We start from the raw sequence: 18,788 nt of genomic DNA, 5'->3' as shown, positions 1-18,788 counted from the left end.
CTGAGGTTTAAATACGGTATGTAGCTTGCCCTTAGTCTTGTAAATATTAAAGCATGCAAATAGCAGCCAAGCCCAAGTCTGTCTAGATTCTGTTCTAAAGTTCACCACGTGGGAGAAAACAGAGTCATGAGGAATGCACCAGCACACAGCCGTGTGACCTACGGCTTCCTGTCAGCAGAATCTATATCAAGAGACCTATAAACGCTGATGCTGCATTTGGAAGGGAGACCAAGAATAACAAATTTAGCTGATGGAAGTAGGAAGTCTGATATCTCATACAAGTCCCCATCAGGTCCTAAAGTCTCAAATAAAACTAGCAGGATTTGGCAGAACTAGCAGAACTGGAAATAAAAAAGAAGAAGGTCCCATTCCTTAGTAAGAATTACCTTCTAGGAGAAGAGGCCTGAAAATAGAATAAGCAGTAAAGAGAGTAGCAGTTTAAAAGGAATTCCTAGGCTTTTCAATTTAAATCAAAACCATATGTTCATTTAAATTCCATGTGAAAACATAGAGTCCTCAACCAAATATTTATATGGTCAGAATCAGTCTATCACTTGCAGTAATGTTGCATAGCAAGCCACCAGTAAACTAAAAAGCTTGAAACATCAATCATTTTATTTATACTCACACGTCAATCACCTAGGTTAGGCTTCTGTGGGCTCGGCACAAAGCTGCAGGTTGGGTCCAGGTATGCACCATATTTCTCTCACCTTCCTTGGAGCAGCAAGTTCCCTGGGACACGCTCTTCTCATGGTAACAGCAGAAGGGTGAGAGGACACGCCCAAGCACATAGCACATTCCAAGCCTCTGCTCTTGTGATGTCTGCTTAGTCATACAGCCAAGACCAAAGTCAAGGGGGATCACACTCTAACCATCACTCAGTTCAGCTCAGTTCAGTCGCTCGGTCATGTCTGATTCTTTGCGACCCCATGAACTGCAGCATGCCAGGCCTCCCTGTCCATCACCAACTCCCAGAGTTTACTCAAACTCACATCCATCAAGTTGGTGATGCCATCCAACCACCTCACCCCTTCTCCTCCTGCCTTCATTTTTTCCCAGCATCAGGGTCTTTTCAAATGAGTCAGCTCTTTGCATTAGGTGGCCAAGGTATTAGAGTTTCAGCTTCAGCGTCAGTCCTTCCAATGAATATTCAGGACTGATTTCCTTCAGGATGGACTGATTGAATCTCCTTGCAGTCCAAGGGACTCTCAAGAGTCTTCTCCAACACCACAGTTCAAAAGCACCAATTCTTTGGCGCTCAGCTTTCTTTATAGTCCAACTCTCACATCCATACATGACTACTGGAAAAACCATAGCCTTGACTAGACGGACCTTTGTTGGCAAAATAATGTCTCTGCTTTTTAATATGCTGTCTAGGTTGGTCATAATTTTTCTTACAAGAAGTAAGCGTCTTTTAATTTCATGGCTGCAGTCACCATCTGCAGTGATTTTGGAGAACAAAAATAAATAAATAAATAAAGTCACTGTTTGCACTGTTTCGCCATCTATTTGCCATGAAGTGATGGGACCAGATGCCATAATCTTAGTTTTCTGAATGTTGATGTTTATGCCAACTTTTTCACTCTCCTCTTTCATTTTCATCAAGAAGCTCTTTAATTCTTCTTCAATTTCTGCCATAAGGGTGGTGTCATCTGCATATCTGAGGTTATCAATATTTCTCCCAGCAATCTTGATTCCAGCTTGTGCTTCATCCAGCCCAGCATTTTTCATGATGTACATTGTATATAAGTTAAATAAGCAAGGTGACAGTATACAGCCTTGATGTACTCCTTTTCCTATTTGGAACCAGTCTGTTGGTCCATGTCCAGTTCTAACTGTTGCTTCCTGACCTGCATACAGATTTCTCAAGAGGCAGGTCAGGTGGTCTGATATTCCCATCTCTTTCAGAATTTTCCACAGTTTGTGGTGATCCACACAGTCAAAGACTTTGCAATCGTCAATAAAGGAGAAATAGATGTTTTTCTGGAACTCTCTCGCTTTTTCAATATTCCAACAGATGTTGGCAATTTGATCTCTGGTTCCTCTGCCTTTTCTAAATACAGTTTGAATATCTGTAAGTTCATGGTTCAGGTACTGTTGAAGCCTGACTTGGAGAATTTTAAGCATTACTTTACTAGCATGTAAGATGAGTGCAATTGTGCAGTAGTTTGAGCATTCTTTGGCATTGCCTTTCTTTGGGATTGGATTGAAAACTGACCTTTTCCGGTTCTGTGGCCACTGCTGAGTTTTCCAAATTTGCTGGCATATTGAGTGCAGCACTTTCACAGCATCATCTTTCAGGATTTGAAATAGCTCAACTGGAATTCCATCACCTCCACTAGCTTTGTTCGTGGTGATGCTTCCTAAGGCCCACTTGACTTTGCATTCCAGGATGTCTGGCTCTAGGTGAGTGATCATACCATCATGATTATCTGGGTCACAAAGATCTTTTTTGTTTATTTCTTCTGTGTATTGTTGCCACCTCTTCTTAATATCTTCTGCTTCTGTTAGGTCCATATCATTTCTGTCCTTTATTGTGCCCATCTTTGCATGAATTTTTCCCTTGGTATCTCTAATTTTCTTGAAGAAATGTCTAGTCTTTACCGTTCTATTGTTTTCCTCTCTTTCTTTGTGCTGATCACTGAGGAAGGCTTTCTGATCTCTTCTTGCCACTCTTTGGAACTCTGCATTCATTTGGGTATATCTTTCCTTTTCTCCTTTGCTAAGCATCACTAGGCCAAAGAAAATCACATGGCCATGCTCATCATTAGTGGGGTAAGGAAATATACTCCTCTTACAGAGACTGGAAAGGAAGGTCAAGCAAATTAACAGTTAATGTACCACAATGTGTAAAATTTGCAGGTGTGGGGCAGCACTAACTTAAGAAGACAGCAGTGCATAGTGGCAAAAAACTTAGGCCATGACATTAGGCATACTTAAATTAAAGTCCACTTCTCCATTTAGTGTACTGGCCCTTTGCATTCAATCACCATCTTTTATGTGTCAGCTGGAGAATAGGGTGAGAGAAAGTAGTCAAAACAGGTAGAATATTTGGTGTACTTAAGGCAGCACCCCAATAAAATCTTAAAATTGCTGTAATAAAAGAAGAAACATTTTCAAGAGTTTCAGTTAATTTTTAGCTTTTATTTTAAACTTTGCTTTGATTTCAAAGAGAAAGGAATCATTTGCTAGAAGAAACCAAAACTACTCTAAAAAACGGAATTGAGGTTTGACCCCAGGTAAGTTGGAGTAAGACATTTTTTCTCACTGAAATTAACCACAAAACCTGAGCAGACTGCAGGAGCATCTATTTGAAAGGTAAATAGCATTAGGGATTGCAAGGAAGAACACCAGAATTTGAGCCATCACCAACCCAGCAGTGAGTTTCCCATTTTAGCCCCTCCTATATTCCCTGGCCAGAAATCAAGGCAGACAGAAACCCACAAGTAAGCACTGCTGTACAGAGAAAGTCCTAAATGAAGCTCTCTAATTCTGGCTAGAGGTACAGGAAAGGAAACTAGTAATGTTCATAAAGTGGAGGAAAACCCTAGTTTCTTTTCCTTTTTTCTCATTTTCAGCATATCAGCCTCCAGGTGATCATGCAGCTATAGCAATGGCAGTGGCAGCAGCACTTCGCTCAGCAACTTGCAAGAGCCAAAATTTGGAAGGAGACAACTTTTCTCTCCATTAGGCTGAGATGTAGCTCCAAGAGAGCAGAGCTAAACCCATTACTTTTGTATACTCTCTCTGTTCTCTTGCTGCTTGGCCCTGACAGTATAATTATGAAAGTACGTAGCTAAAAGACCAAAAAGGAGACCCCCAGGGAACCAGGAAATATTGGGGAATTTGAAGAGGGAGGAGCTCATGAATGTAACCCTGTAAAATTGCTTATGAACTCCCAAACTGTGCACATGTTGATCTGGTCTGCATCAGCATACCAATGATTCCCAGAACAGAACTAAAAGATGGACCACTACTCAGGTCCCAGTCTGGCCACTGGGTGGCTCACATGTGAAAGTGAAAGTGAAAGTGAAGTCGCTCAGTCGTGTCTGACACTTTGCGACCCCATGGACGTCCATAGGATTTTCCAGGCAAGAATACTGGAGTGGTTTGCCATTTCAGGTTCAAATGTTTAGAAAACTAACAATGGAACTTGTGGTATGAACTGAGCCAGATGGATTACCTAATTAAAAACAAAAATTTCAACATCCTCAATAAGAAAGATCCAGAATCTCATAGTCTAATATGCAAAATGTCATGATAAAATCCAAAATTACTAGGCATATGGAGGACAACAAAAATTTCCATTCATCTAGGAAAAGACAATCAAGAGGTCAGTCATGAGCTCATATAGATGTTGGAATTATCTGATAGACTTTGAAGTGGCAATTTTTAAAATCCTTAAATGAACAATTTTAAATTCTTGAAGCAAACAGTAAAATATAAAGGTATTTGTAAAGAAATGAAAGATTTATAAAAGAACCAAGTAGAAATATTAAAATAGAAAAATATGAAAATAAATTTAAAATTCACTACACAAAGTCATTAACAAAATAGAGAGGACAGAGGAAAGATTCTGTGAAGTTGAAGAGAAATCCACAGAAAATACCCGTTCTAAAATGTAGAGACCAAAAATAAAAAGGTTTTTAAAAAGTGAACAGAGTCTCAGAGACCTGTGGGACATTAAAAATGTTTTAACAATAGTGTCCTCAGAGTTTGGAAGAAGAAAAATAGTGAAATGTTGGAAAAATATTTGAAGAAATAATGGCTGAAAACTTCTCAAGCTTAACAAAAGAAAAAAAATACAAATTTAAGAGGCTGAGGAATCCTCAAATTGGATAAACCTAACGAAATGCATTCCTATACACATTATAGCTAGATTTCTGAAAAATAAAGACAAAAAAAATCCAGAACACAATCAGAAATGATGTATAACCTATAGGGGACAATGTTGCAAAGGAATGTATATTTCTCTTTAAAAGCCATGGAGGAGAGAAGGAGGTGGCACAGCATCTATAAAGTTCTGGGGGGGGGGGAGGCAGAATTGTTTTCCCAGAATTCTGTATCTAATGAAAGTATCCTTCAGAAGTACAGGTAAAATAAAAACATTATCAAACAAAGGAAACTAAATTCATGAGCAGCTGACCTGCTTTTAATTTCTAAAGGAATTTCCTCAGATAAAAGGAAAATAATACTGAGAGGAAATTTGGAATCTTGGGAATAAAGGAAGAACAAAAAATTGTAAATATCTGGATAAGTAAAATAGAAAGGAGGAGAAGAAATATTGAAGTTATAATGGATGACACTTTTCTGACATTAATGACAGACCCCAAACCACAGATCCAGTAAACTCAGAAAATAATAAGTAGGAAAATACCAAAAAAAAATCTACAGCTCAGCATACCATATTCAAACTGAAGAAAACCAAAGACAAGGGGAAAATCTTGCAAAAAATTAAAGGGGAAAGCACATTTTACCTACAGAGGAACAAGGATTGGAATTACATTGGACTTTTCAGAAACCATGAAGGCAAGAAAAGAGAAGATTGAAATATTCAAAATGTTGAAAGAAAAAAATCCACCTAGAATCTTATATTTAGCAAATTCATCCTTTGAAAGACCCTCAGAGGGAATCTGCTGCCAGTAGACTATCCTTGAAGGAAATGTTAAAGAAGTTTTTCAGAGAGAAGGAAAGTGATATTGGTCAGAAACTCAGGTCTTCATAAAAAAAGAATCACCAGAGAGGGAATCAATGAAAGTAAAACAAAATGTATCCTTTTTATTATTCTTAATTGAGCTAATAGATAATTAGATCTAATTATTCAAAGTAATAATGACAATAATATACTGGAAGATTGTAGCATATGAATAAGTGAAATAAGTGACAACGATGTTATAAGGGACAGGGGGAAGGAATTGGGAACACTCTGTTATACTGTTAAGAGATAACCTGTACTACCTATGAAAATGCGTAGTGTTATTTGAAAGTGGGCCTAGACTATTTGTAAATGTATACTGGAAACACTAGTAAATTTTTTTGAAGAAGTATAACTGATACACTAAGAGAGGAGAGAAAATGGAATCATACAAAATGCTCAATGAAAACCAAAGAAGGCAGAGAAAAATAGAAGACAAAAAGAAACAAAGAGCAGATACAATGAATCAAAAACAGTAACAAACATGATAGATATCAATTTATATTGTAATAACACTTCAAATATCAGTGATCTTGATATATCAATTACAATAAAGAGATTGACAGAGTAGATAAAACAATAAGACCAAACTACATGTTGTCTACAAGAAGCTCACATTAAATATAAAGACATTTGCTGTTGTTCAGTCACTCAGTCGTGTCCGACTCTTTGCAACCCTATGGACTGAAGCACGCCAGGCTTCCCTGTCCTTCACCATCTCCTGGAACTTGCTCAAATTCATGCCCATTGAATCAGTGATGCCATCCAACCATTTCATTCTCTGTCATCCCCTTCTCCTCCTGCCTTCCATCTTTCCCATCATCAAGGTCTTTTCTAATGAGTCAGCTCTTTGCATCAACTGGCCAAATTATTGGAGCTTCAGCTTTAGCATCAGTCTTTCCAATGGATATTCAGGGTTGATTTCCTTTAGGGATGACTGATTTAATCTCCTTGCTGTCCAAGGAGATCTTCTCCAACACCACAGTTCAAAAGCATCAATTTTTTGGTGCTCAGCCTTCATTATGATCCAACTCTCACATCCATACATGACTACTGGAAAAACCATAGTTTTGACTATATGGAGCTTTGTTGGCAAAGTAATGTCTCTGCTTTTTAATACACTGTCTAGGTTTGTCATAGCTTTTCTTTCAGGGAGCAAGTGTCTTTTAAATTCATGGCTGCAGTCACTATCTGCAGTGATTTTGGAGCCCAAGAAAATAAAGTCTGTCACTGTTTTTACTTAGCCATAAAAAAGAATAAAAAGTAAAACAATGCAATTTGCTGAAATGTGGAGGGACCTGGAGACTGTCATACTGAGTGAAATAAAGTCAGACAGAGAAATAAAAATATCATATGATATCACTTATGTGTGGAATCTGAAAATATGGTACAAAATGAACCTATTTACAAAACAGAAATAGAATCACAGATGAGAAAAAAAAAACATGGCTACCAAGGGTAAAAGGGGAGGAAGGATAAACTGGGAGATTGGGATTGACATATACACACTACTATATATAAAATAGATAACTAATAAGAACCTACTGTAAAGTTCATGGAACTCTACTCAATATTCTGCAAGGGCCTATATGGAAATAGAATCTATAAAAGAGTGACTATATGTATATGCATAACTGATTCACTTTGTTGTACAACAGAAACTTATACAACATTGTAAACCAACTATACTACAATAAAAATTAATTTTAAAAACTAAACAAAAAATAGAAAAGATCAATGAAACTAGGAGTTGATTCTTTAAAAAGATAAACAAAATTGACAAAACTTTAGCCAGACTCATCAAGAAAAAAGAGAGGGCCCAAATAAATAAAATCAGAAATGAAAGAGAATAAGTTAAAAACCAACACAACAGTCACTCAAAATATTATGAGATTACTACAAAAAACAATATGCCAACAAATTGGAAACCTAGAAAAAATATTGAATACATAGATTGCTATAAACATATGATCTTCCAAGACTGAATCACGAAGAAATAGAAAATCTGAACAGAGAGATTATTAGTAGTAAATTTAGTCAGTAATCAAAACATGCCTAATAAACAAAAATTCAGGACTGAATGACTTCACAGGCATATTCCACCAAACATTTAAAGCAGAGTTAATAACTGAGAAGCCTGTATGAAGGTCAAAAAGCAACATTTAGAACTGAACATGGAACAATGGACTGAATCAAAATTGGGAAATGAGTACATCAAGGCTGTTTATTGTCACCCTGCTTACTTAACTTATATGCAGAGTACATCATGTGAAATGCTGGGATGGTTGAAGCCCAAGCTGGAATCAAGATTGCCAGGAGAAATAACAATAAACTCAGATATGCAGGTGACATCACCCTAATGGTAGAAAATGAAGAGGAACTAAAGAGTCTCTTGATGAAGGAGAAAGCAGAGAGTGGAAAAGCTGGCTTAAAACTCAACATTCAAAAAACTAAGACCATGGTATCTGGTCGCATCACCTCATGGCAAATAGATGGGGGAAAAAATGGAAACAGTGACAGACTTTATTTTCTTGGGCTCCAAAATCACTGTGGATGGTAACTGCAGCCATGAAATTAAAAGATACTTGTTCCTTGGAAGAAAAGCTATGACAAACCTAGACAATGTATTAAAAAGGAGAGACATCACTTTTCTGACAAAGCTTCATATAGTCAAAGCTATGGTTTTTCCAGTAGTCATGTATGGATATGAGATTTGGACCATAAAGAAGGCTGAACACTGAAAAATTGATGCTTTTGAACTGTGGTGTTGCAGAAAGCTCTTGAGAATCCCTTGGACAGCAAGAAGATCAAACCAGTCAACCCTAAAGGAAGTCAATCCTGAATATTCATTAGAAGGACTGATGCTAAAGCTGAAGCCCCAATACACTGACCACCTTATGAGTCAACTCATTGGAAAAGATCCTGATGCTGGGAAAGATTGAGGGCAGGAGAAGAAGTGGACAACAGAGGATGAGATGATTGGATGGCATCACCGACTCAGTGGACAATCCAAAGCAGTCTATAGCTACAGTGCAATCCCTACCAAAATACCAATGACATTTTTCTCAGAACTAGAACAAATAATTCTGAAATTTGTATGGAACCAAAGAAGACTCTGATTAGCCAAATGAATCACGAGAAAGAACAAAATTGGAAGTACTACATGCCCCAATTTCAAACTATACAGCAAAGCTATGGTAGACAAAACAGTATGATACTGGCACAAACGTGGATATATAGATCAATGCAAAAGAATAGGAAAAAACCCACATTTATATGGTTAACTAATTTTTTATAAAGGAGGAAAATATACAATGGGGGAAAGATAGCCTCTTTTTAAGTAAATGGTATTGGCAAAACTGGACAGCTAAATGCAAGAGAATGAAACTAGACTATTTTCTTACATCATATACAAAAATAAACTCAAAATGGATTAAAGACCTAAATGTAAGACCTGAAACTATAAAATTCCTAGAAGAAAACAGGCAGTAAGCTCTTTGACACTAGCCTTACCAATATTTTTTCGAATCTGTCTCCTCAGGTAAGGGCAACAAAAGCAAAAATAAACAAATTTAACTATATCAAACTATAAATCTTTTGTATAGGAAAAATCAAACAAGAAAAAACCATCAAGGCAAAATACTGAACAGGAGAAATATTTGCAAATGATATATCTGATAATGTGATGTGTTAATATCCAAATTACATAAAGAAATCACACAACTTAATATTTAAAAAGCAAACAATTTGATTCAAAAGTGGGCAGAGAAACTTAGTAGACATTTCTCAAAATTTGCTGTCTGGCTCAGGAAACTCAAACAGGAGCTCTGTATCAACCTGGAGGGGTAGGATGGGGAGGGAGATGGGAGGGAGGTTCAAAAGGGAGAGATATATGTGTAACTATGGCTGATTCATGTTGAGGTTTGACAGAAAACAGAAAAATTCTGTAAAGTAATTATCTTTCAATAAAAAATATATAAAAGAAAAAAGAAAAAGTGGGCAGAGAAATTTAGTAGACATTTCTCCAAAGAAGACATACAGATGGCCAACAGACACATGAAAAGATGCTCACCATCACTAAACATCAGGAAAATGTAAATCAAAACCACAATGAGATATCCCCTCACATCTGTCTGATGATTATTTTTAAAAAAAAGATAAGAAATAACAAGTATTGGCAAAATTGTGAAGAAAAGAGAACACTCATGCACTGTTGATAGGAATGTAAATTGGTGCAGGCACTTTGAATGACAGTATGGAGGTTCATCAAAAATTAAAAATAGAACTACCATAAAACCCAGCAATTTTACTCCTGGTATTTATTCAAAGAAAATGAAAATACTAATGAAAAAAGATATATGCAGTCCTATATTCATTGCAGCATTATTTATAATAGCCAAGATATGAAAGCAGTCCACATGTCTGTTGATAGATGAATGGATAAAGAATATGTGGTATGGGTAGGAAGATGGCAAGGGGATTCAGGAGTTGGGGGGCATATGTGAAAAAAATAATATGTGGCATACACATACATGCACACACACACACATACACACACACACACACACCATCATTATATACACCATTCCAGACTGTGTCATTTCATATCTTTAATGCAGATTAAAGATGTAAACACAAAACCATGGTCCCAATTGGGCCATATCTAAAATTCAATCACATCTGGCAGGTGGAAATAAGTGATGCTTTCTTTATCATCCCACTCACAAGCCAGTTACATCAATTGATTTGCACTGGTACAAAATCTTCCATATAAACGATACCAGCCATATCTTTTCTTGGATTTCTAACAGGTGGAGACCCCAGCAAAAGATGTTTCTGAACAGATTGTAAGGCCCCTAAGAACTAAGCCACCAAGGAGCATGTCAGGTATAGTGAATCAGATTTAGCAAGGGGGGCTGAGAATGAGGGGCAGGCAGAGTGTCCAATTACAGGATCGTTGTTGTTGCCTAAATCCACTTCATCCCAACTACTCTGACTGGGCAAATGTGTACTCTGAGATATAAGGACTGTGAGTAAAAGCCAAATGAGCTGACTAAATTTTGTAACACCTCAGGACCCAAATAACCATGCCATGAGATTCCCCTAAGGGAGCATAATGCGAAAAAGAGAAAGCTCTGCCCTTTCTGACTTTGCAGTTGATTGCCAAGATCTTATTGCTCTGTGAGCCTTAGAAGTGTTGATAGCCAGGCCAATCAGCAGGCTGTAACAGGCTGGCCAGGCAGCAGCCACATCACTGAGGGTCCAGGGCACAGTATCAGCAGCAGTGGTGGTGGTCTGGCTAATTCAGAGCTCATATAAGATAACCCCCAGGGACTCCCATAAATACTTTGGCAGGGTCTTTGGGAGAGTGACGGGCTTAAAATTACTGTGTAAGCAGATAGGGGCCAGAGCCAGGGTCAGATGGTTACAGCCATAAATCAGACAGGCTAGCACAGTGAAATGTGATACAAAAATAACCTTCACAGTAGAATGACTATACCATTATTTACTCTGTGACAACAGCAGTTGTTTCCTTGGTGCCATTAACTGATTTGCTAGTATTAAAAAGCTAATAATTAAAATGACAAACTCACATGGACAAGTCAATTGAAGTCTTTGGTTAATCAATTTCCTCCTCAAAGCATGTTACTGCACTTTTTTAAAAAACCTATTTCCACTGGGACATAATCAGGGAACATGTTCTTCATCAGTTCCAGGACAGAAATAAGGCATTAAAATAAGATTCCTAGAACCACATATAAACCCAAAGAAATAAACATTAAAAAGTAGAATAAATATAGGCATTCCACTGGATATCACAGGTAATGTCAGTCATCTCGTTGGCTGAATTCTTAGTGATAGGCAAACATTTCCCAAAATGCTTTTTTCCCAAAGTGCTTTTTATATATTTATTTTATAATAAATAAATATTTTCTTATTTATTTATAAATATTTCTTCTTATTTATTTATAAATATTTGGCCATGCCATGTGGCATATGGGACCTTAGTTACCCAAATAGGAACCAAACCTGTGCCCCATAAGTGTGGAGTTCTAATCATTGCACCACCAGGGAATCTCCTAAAGTCACTTTTCTATAGAACCATATTTCCAGTTTAAGCCAGATCTTGAACTGGAATAATGGCCAACACTTAATATAAGCCAGATACCATTCTATAGTAAGGCCATTACTATATGGTCTTATCATTACTATATGGTCTTACTATAAGCCAGATACCATTCTAAATATTTACATGTAATAACACATCTAGTCTATGAGGTCTGCAAAGAGTTGGACACGACTTAGCGACTGAAAAACAATGACAACAGTAATGCATCCAGTCCCCTCAAATCTCTACTAGGTAAGTACTTAATATTCCTATTTTGCAGTTGAGCAAAATAAGGCTCAGAAAGTTTACATAGAGAGTGGCAGAGCCAGTGTTCCAATACAGGGCATCTGACGTCAGAGATGAACTTCTTAACTTTATTGCTTTCTATGTGCACCTACTGCTTGCATCACCTCCTGGCTTCGCAGAGTCCTCCAGAGTGGTACTCCATCACAGCCTGCCCATCCTGGCAAGCAGCATACAACACGGAAAATAGGCTAAACAAAAACGTACTTGTTCATGAACTCGTCCATCCAGACAGTTCTCTTCAAGGTCAAGTAAGTGTGCTGTTTGATTGAAAATCCACGCTCTTTTACTTCCAGCAAATGGGTGAGCAGCATAATTCTCCCAGCACCAGTTTAAGGTACTTAATCAGGCTTATAAGACAGAACTTCTCTATCCCATGTGTGGATATGACTCCCATAACCAGCTGTTAATAGAACATTGATTGTAAGTTGGTCCTCCAGCAGAGAGATGGCTTTTGCCAAATCATCCTCATTGTCTACTCCAGCCCAAGGCTCAGTCTCACAAGGAAATTGGCCACAAAGGGTAAATAAATCTTGAAGACAAATCTTAAGCAATTCATCAAAACTGTTTCTTCTATTTCCCCTGCTTTATATCATTGTATATCACACATCTGATGATCTAACCATTTTTCATTTTCTCTTTCTATACAGACAAACCTAACTTGGAATCCCACCTCAGCCATTTCCTAGCTCCATGTTCAACCTTGGGCAATTACTCAACCTTTCTGTGACTTAGTTTCTCACTCTAAAATGGGTACACAGATGTCTCTTCACAAGGGATTTATGAGGGAAAAATGAGCATACATGTGAAAATATTTGGCAACAAGGATACAAAATATATTATCATTTTGTTTTAAATTGTGAAAACTCTCAGATGGTCAAATAATTGAAATCAAAGGTGACAACAATCTATAAATCCAAGGAGACAGGATTTTGCTGGGTCATAGCTTCCAGGTGTCTATCTATGACCCTTCACTGCTCCGTATTAATGATCTATATAGCCTGTCATTTTCTTGGCATTCAAAAAAGTCCACAGCTCAACCAATCTCTGAGCACAGTCTTCAGTAACTACACCGGCAATTTCAATCCTCCTAAATTCAATTCCAAGTATCCACCATTTTAACCAATGCCTAAAGACTCAGGTTTTTTGAGATCAGTGTCTAAAGTTGAGTCATTGGGCCATATTTCCAGAGAGTGGGTTCAAATGTCAATTAGAATAGACTATAGGGAATCATGAATGGGCCATGCAGCTGCTTCAGAATCCTCAAAGCATATTGTCATTCTTTCTCTCACCCTCGAGCATTCTGGAATACCAGAGTCCAGAACAACATATAGAAGTATGCTTCCAAAAAAAAGGGGGGGGGGGAATTCAAAACAGCAGATTACAGAAGGAAACTGAATTCACCAGACAAATTTTCAGCAAGAAATTAACATGTGCTGCACTTGCAAAAGGATAAAACCACCTATTCCCTCAAATATCCATATTTTAAATTAAACCTTTATTAAATATTGAGATCAGCTGAGTTCCCATCAATATTACACACGTCCTGCAATATCGTAATCATACATATTTCATTAACTATATATCCACAGCTTTGTAATAACATTTCCGTTTAGACTTCCTGTCATTGGGGCTTATATTAGCATATAGACACTTGGAGTCCATGACGAAGGGAAGGAAAAACATAACAACCAAAATGTAGTTTCATTCTCACTATCAGCAAGAACTGTAGCTTGAGACACATAACTGCAAGGCAATACTGGCCTGAAATACTGCATTGGGCAAGAAAAAATACAGTGGCAGACTCAGAACAGAGAAAAGAAAGAATAACATATTGTTTATCACAGGTAATTACAGGTTTTCAACATTTTTTATTCCATTAGTTATCATTCCAACAACTTTCCTGTCTTCATTTGCATGAAAGAAAGAGCTGTGACATTTGCTTCTGCAAAATACTCATTATCTGGTAGAATTTTGAAAGCTAGTGCACAGACACAGAAAAAGGTACAGGCAGGCAGCCATCAAGATATAAACCAGTGACTCACAGTGTTGTTATTTACTTACTTAATTTCTGACACTTGCCTTTCAAGCCATCTCTTTGATTTGAACGAAAGCTGCATGCACTTAACCTTCACCTTTATTTTTTTCTCAACCATTTTTCAGGCCATGCTTGTCTTAACTTGACCAAGTAGAGCAGGGAGGGTCACTGTGAAACGTCAGGGCCAAAATAGTTTTGCAAAAGCAAAACCAAGGGTAGGATGGGGATTTTTTTTTTTTTTTTTTTTTTTTTTTTTTTTTTTTTGCCATGATCTGGCCTTTGAGCCTAAGAGAATTGGAAGCAGAGTTAGGATCAAATATAGGGTCATCCCAGCAAGAGATGACAGATCCAAGTGAATGAATGCCAGAGTCAACATTCAAGGGCAAAACTGAAGCCAAAGCTATAAAAGGCCTGACAAGTAGGGTGGATACAGACAAATCCTATGGATAGCATTTCCTTGGTATATGGCATATTTTGAAGGAATAAGACCCCAGTCTTTTAGACATGCATCTATCAGTTTGAAGAGCACAAATCTGTGCATGTTAAACTCCTCCCATGATGCCTAGAAGGTAGTAAGTGTTTAGGAATTGTCTAAGTTTGTGCTAAAATGTAAGTCTGTGATCCTTTATATGCAATTCCAAAATACAAAGGGCTCTTGGATGGAAAGATAGCTCATTTGCTAGCAAAATCTGATAGGAACAATCATGAGTCAATATTCTTCATAGTCTATATTCTTATCGTCTATATTCTTCATAGAACAAATATATATACAGGTTGCTGCAGAAATGTTACTATGTTTGATTATAAAGCTTTGTCCCACACTCTGCTGAGGACGCCATAAAATCTTTGATTAACACTTTGGATTACTTTACTAAGGTCTGAAAAATTCTGAATTTCAAAACACTGAGAAGATAAGGGATGTGGAACTTAATTAAAAGCAGTTGCTTCTGAATACTAGAATCATACACTGTATTTCTTTATAGTTTTCTGTATTTTCAATACTTTTATAGTATATATATATATATATCATCTTTATAATTATAAAAACATCTTAATACCTATTCATCACTGCTATTGCAGAACATCTATCTATGCAAATACTTTTAAGTTAATTTATTACATATACTTGAAACAATAAAACAACATAGTTCTCTAGATACGATATTACAAATCAGGGTTTTCACCAATAGAAACTTTCTTCCACTTTACTTATTCTCAACAAAGATTCCAAATGAGTGGTATCACATGTGAATTTTTCTCATCGTAACCATTCATTTCCTTTAAGGAATAGCCTGCAAGCAGCATACTTGCTTTAGAGGGAATTCATGGATTGGGTGACAGTGCTTTTCAAATTTTTCTGCCAAGGCAGAAGAGAAGGAACACATCCTCCCAGGGCTTGAGGGCATAAAGCCTATCTGCTTGATTCTCCATTGTAACCTAGTTGCCCAACTCACACCCTGGCAGGAGTGAGCAAATGAGTGAGAAAAAAATAAATAAGCTAATAACGAAATTTCCTTATATAGAACTATGTAGAAATAATCCTACTTGCAATACTTTAAGGATGAAAGAAAGAAAACTCATCATGGGCACACAGATTATTTACATGTCTTTCTGAGAGCTAATCAATCAGTAATTCCTGGAACCAGGCATATTCTCAGTGTGGTCAACCTAGTGTTTCCCAAATGGCCTGGAAGTTTTTAAGCAGAAGTGATGAGGAATATGTGGGAAAGGAAGTACCAGTGGTTTGAATACTTTATACTTATCCCTGCAGCCAAATCAAGCTTTATGGATTAGAAACCTAGAGCAAACTCAAGGAGTAAGGTGTGGCTTGCCTGGGAAGTGTGTGTGTGTGTGTGTGTGTGTGTGTGTGTGTAACTTTGGATTTTTTTTATTTTATTTATTTTAATTGGAGGCTAATTACTTTGCAATGTTGTAATGGTTTTTGCCATACATCAACATGAATCAGCCATGGGTGTACATGTGTCCCACCATCCTGAACCCTTTTAAGCTAAAAAAAAAATGACTTGAAACCAAAGATCTGTGGTCTGAAAGAAATAGGCAAAAACTAATAGAAATCAGCCTCCATGCAAATAAAATTGAGAACTAAGACTGATATGATCTCTTCCTTCCATTATCTCTGGACTCCCAGTAGGTCTGTTGATAATAGAGTGAGCTGGGTCAATTAGATTCTTTATTGATAAGGCTGGATTAAGTACTCTTAAAGTAGGTTAAAACCTCTAGTTCTCAGGGGTTTACAGGGGGAGGGAGGGATGAAGGGGCAGACCATAGAGGGGTTTGGGGGCAGTGAAACTAATCTGTATGATACTACAGTGATGGACACATGTCATTATACATAGGTCAAAACTCAGAATACACCACGAGTGAATTGTAATGCGAATTATGGACTGTAGGTAATTATGCTGTGTCAAGGTATGTTCATCAATTGAAAAATAATGTGCCAGTGTTGGGGCATTTGGATAATGGGGAAGTCTATACCTATTAGAGGGAAGAGGCTAGATGGGAAATTTCAGTACTTTCCTCTTAATTTTACTATAAACTTGAAACTTTTAAAAAATAAAGTCTTCATTTATGTAGAGAAAGGACATGAGGACACAGTGGGGTAAGGAGAGGATGGTACAAATTGAGACAGTAGGATTGATGTATTTACACTACCATGTGTAAAATAGATAGATAGTGAGAAGCTGCTGCAGGACACCAGGAGTTTAGCTTGGTGCTCTGTGACGACCTATATTGGGGTGGAACAGGTGTAGGTTGGAGAGATAGCAGAAGGGAGGAGATATATGTATACTTATGGCCAATTCACAATATTGTACAGAAGATAACATTGTAAAGCAATTATACTCCGATAAGAAAATAAAGTCTTAATTTAAAAATAAAAAGCTTTACATGGGGAATACATGTAAATCCATGGCTGATTCATGTCAATGTATGACAAAAATCACTACAATATTGTAAAGTAATTAGCCTCCAACTAATAAAAATAAATTAAAAAATAATAAAAATAAAAAGCTTAATAAAGAGATAAGCTTCTCTTTAGAGGAAGGGAAATCTCGCTTCTTCAACTATTGTGGAAAAGGAATCAGATGCATTTTGTGGGCCATATGATCAGCAAGGAAGTGTCTTTCACTGAACTATGACAATAGACTGGAGCCCTAGACAATGCTCTTGACAACACAGTATTGCATGCTCTTGGCAGCATCATACTCTTCGGCATGGAGGCGCTGCTCTTTATGTCCAAGGTCTAGCTCATAAGTGGGAGGAGCTACTATTGTGAGGTAATGAGGTCTGGGAAAGACCCTCCTGTCCATTCATTCATTCAGTTGTTCAAAAAATTAACTGAGGAGCTACCACTGCCTACGCTCTGCCCTGGGAGATACAAACTGAGCATAGCAAGAGAAGAACACAAAAAATTACCACCTGCTTGTTGTGATTGAATCTCAGAATAAAACAGGAAGGAACGAAAATGTCCCACCCTATCCCTGCTCCCAACCTCACCTTAAGCTAACAGATGCCTACATGTGTAACAGTAGCACTTCATCTCATTAACTAAAGGTCAAGTTCTCGCTACAGTGACCCTTTGAGAAGCTTCAGAGGTTTCCCCATCATGTTGCATAGCTTCCCCATCCTCTCCCAGAACAGGATTTCATAGGGGTGGGATAGAAGATAGTCAAAGAGTTCTGGGAACCTGTCAGGGAGAGTAAGGGAACAGGAAAGGAAGAAAAGGCTAGCTCATCAAGAGAAAGCACAAAGAAGGAAGACAGCAGGCAGAAGTGAAGAACACCAAGAACAAACTGCCAGTGTTACCAGTGTTGCCAAGGATTGGCTTTGCAATGGATACCAGAGCCAGGAAATGAGGAGGGGCAGTGGGGCACCAAAGGGTACCTACAGAAGAGAGGAGACAGACAGGTATGTGGAGGCTTCTCATTGTTCAGTTGCTAACTCATGTCCAACACTTTTGGGACCCCATGGACTGTAGCTCGCCAGGCTCCTTTGTTCATGAGATCCTCCAGGCAAGAATGTCCTTCTCCAGGGGATCTTCCCAACCTGGGGGTTGAACCTGAGTCTCCTGCATTGGCAGGCGGGTTCTTTACCAGGGAAGTCTATGCAGTGGTTACTATAAGCCAAACTCATCTGCTCAAGGTTCACGTGGTTGGTTCTAATTTTCTTTACGGTAAATGTAATTCAGACCATGGATAAATATGTCTTTCCTCCATTTCCCACCTCCCTTCACTCCTGGACAGGTCCCCAGACATACCAAGATGTCTTTTCCAGTCTGTAGAGCACTTGAGACTGTGGGATTATAAAACAAGAAGGCACAAGGGGTATGGTTCTTGCCCCCTAATGAAATCAAGGCCACAAATAGTATCTATGAAATGCTTCCTATACAGAATTAGGATAAGATACCAAGTATCACTTATGGGCATAAATGTGTGGATTGTAGAAGGGATCAATGCACATTTGGCACTTCATGCTGATGGATCAAACTTTCAATCTTTCTCTCACTTGCCTACACAGACATGCACACACACACTTCTCATACATTCTCCACTGTCATTCTCATAAAAATATACCGGAAAAAACCAACATGTCCCTATCCAAACTACTACTCCTGCATCCTAAAG

Source organism: Muntiacus reevesi, chromosome X, assembly GCF_963930625.1.
Source record: "Muntiacus reevesi chromosome X, mMunRee1.1, whole genome shotgun sequence".
NCBI lineage: Eukaryota > Metazoa > Chordata > Mammalia > Artiodactyla > Cervidae > Muntiacus > Muntiacus reevesi.
Note: the sequence above shows the minus strand (reverse complement) of the source record.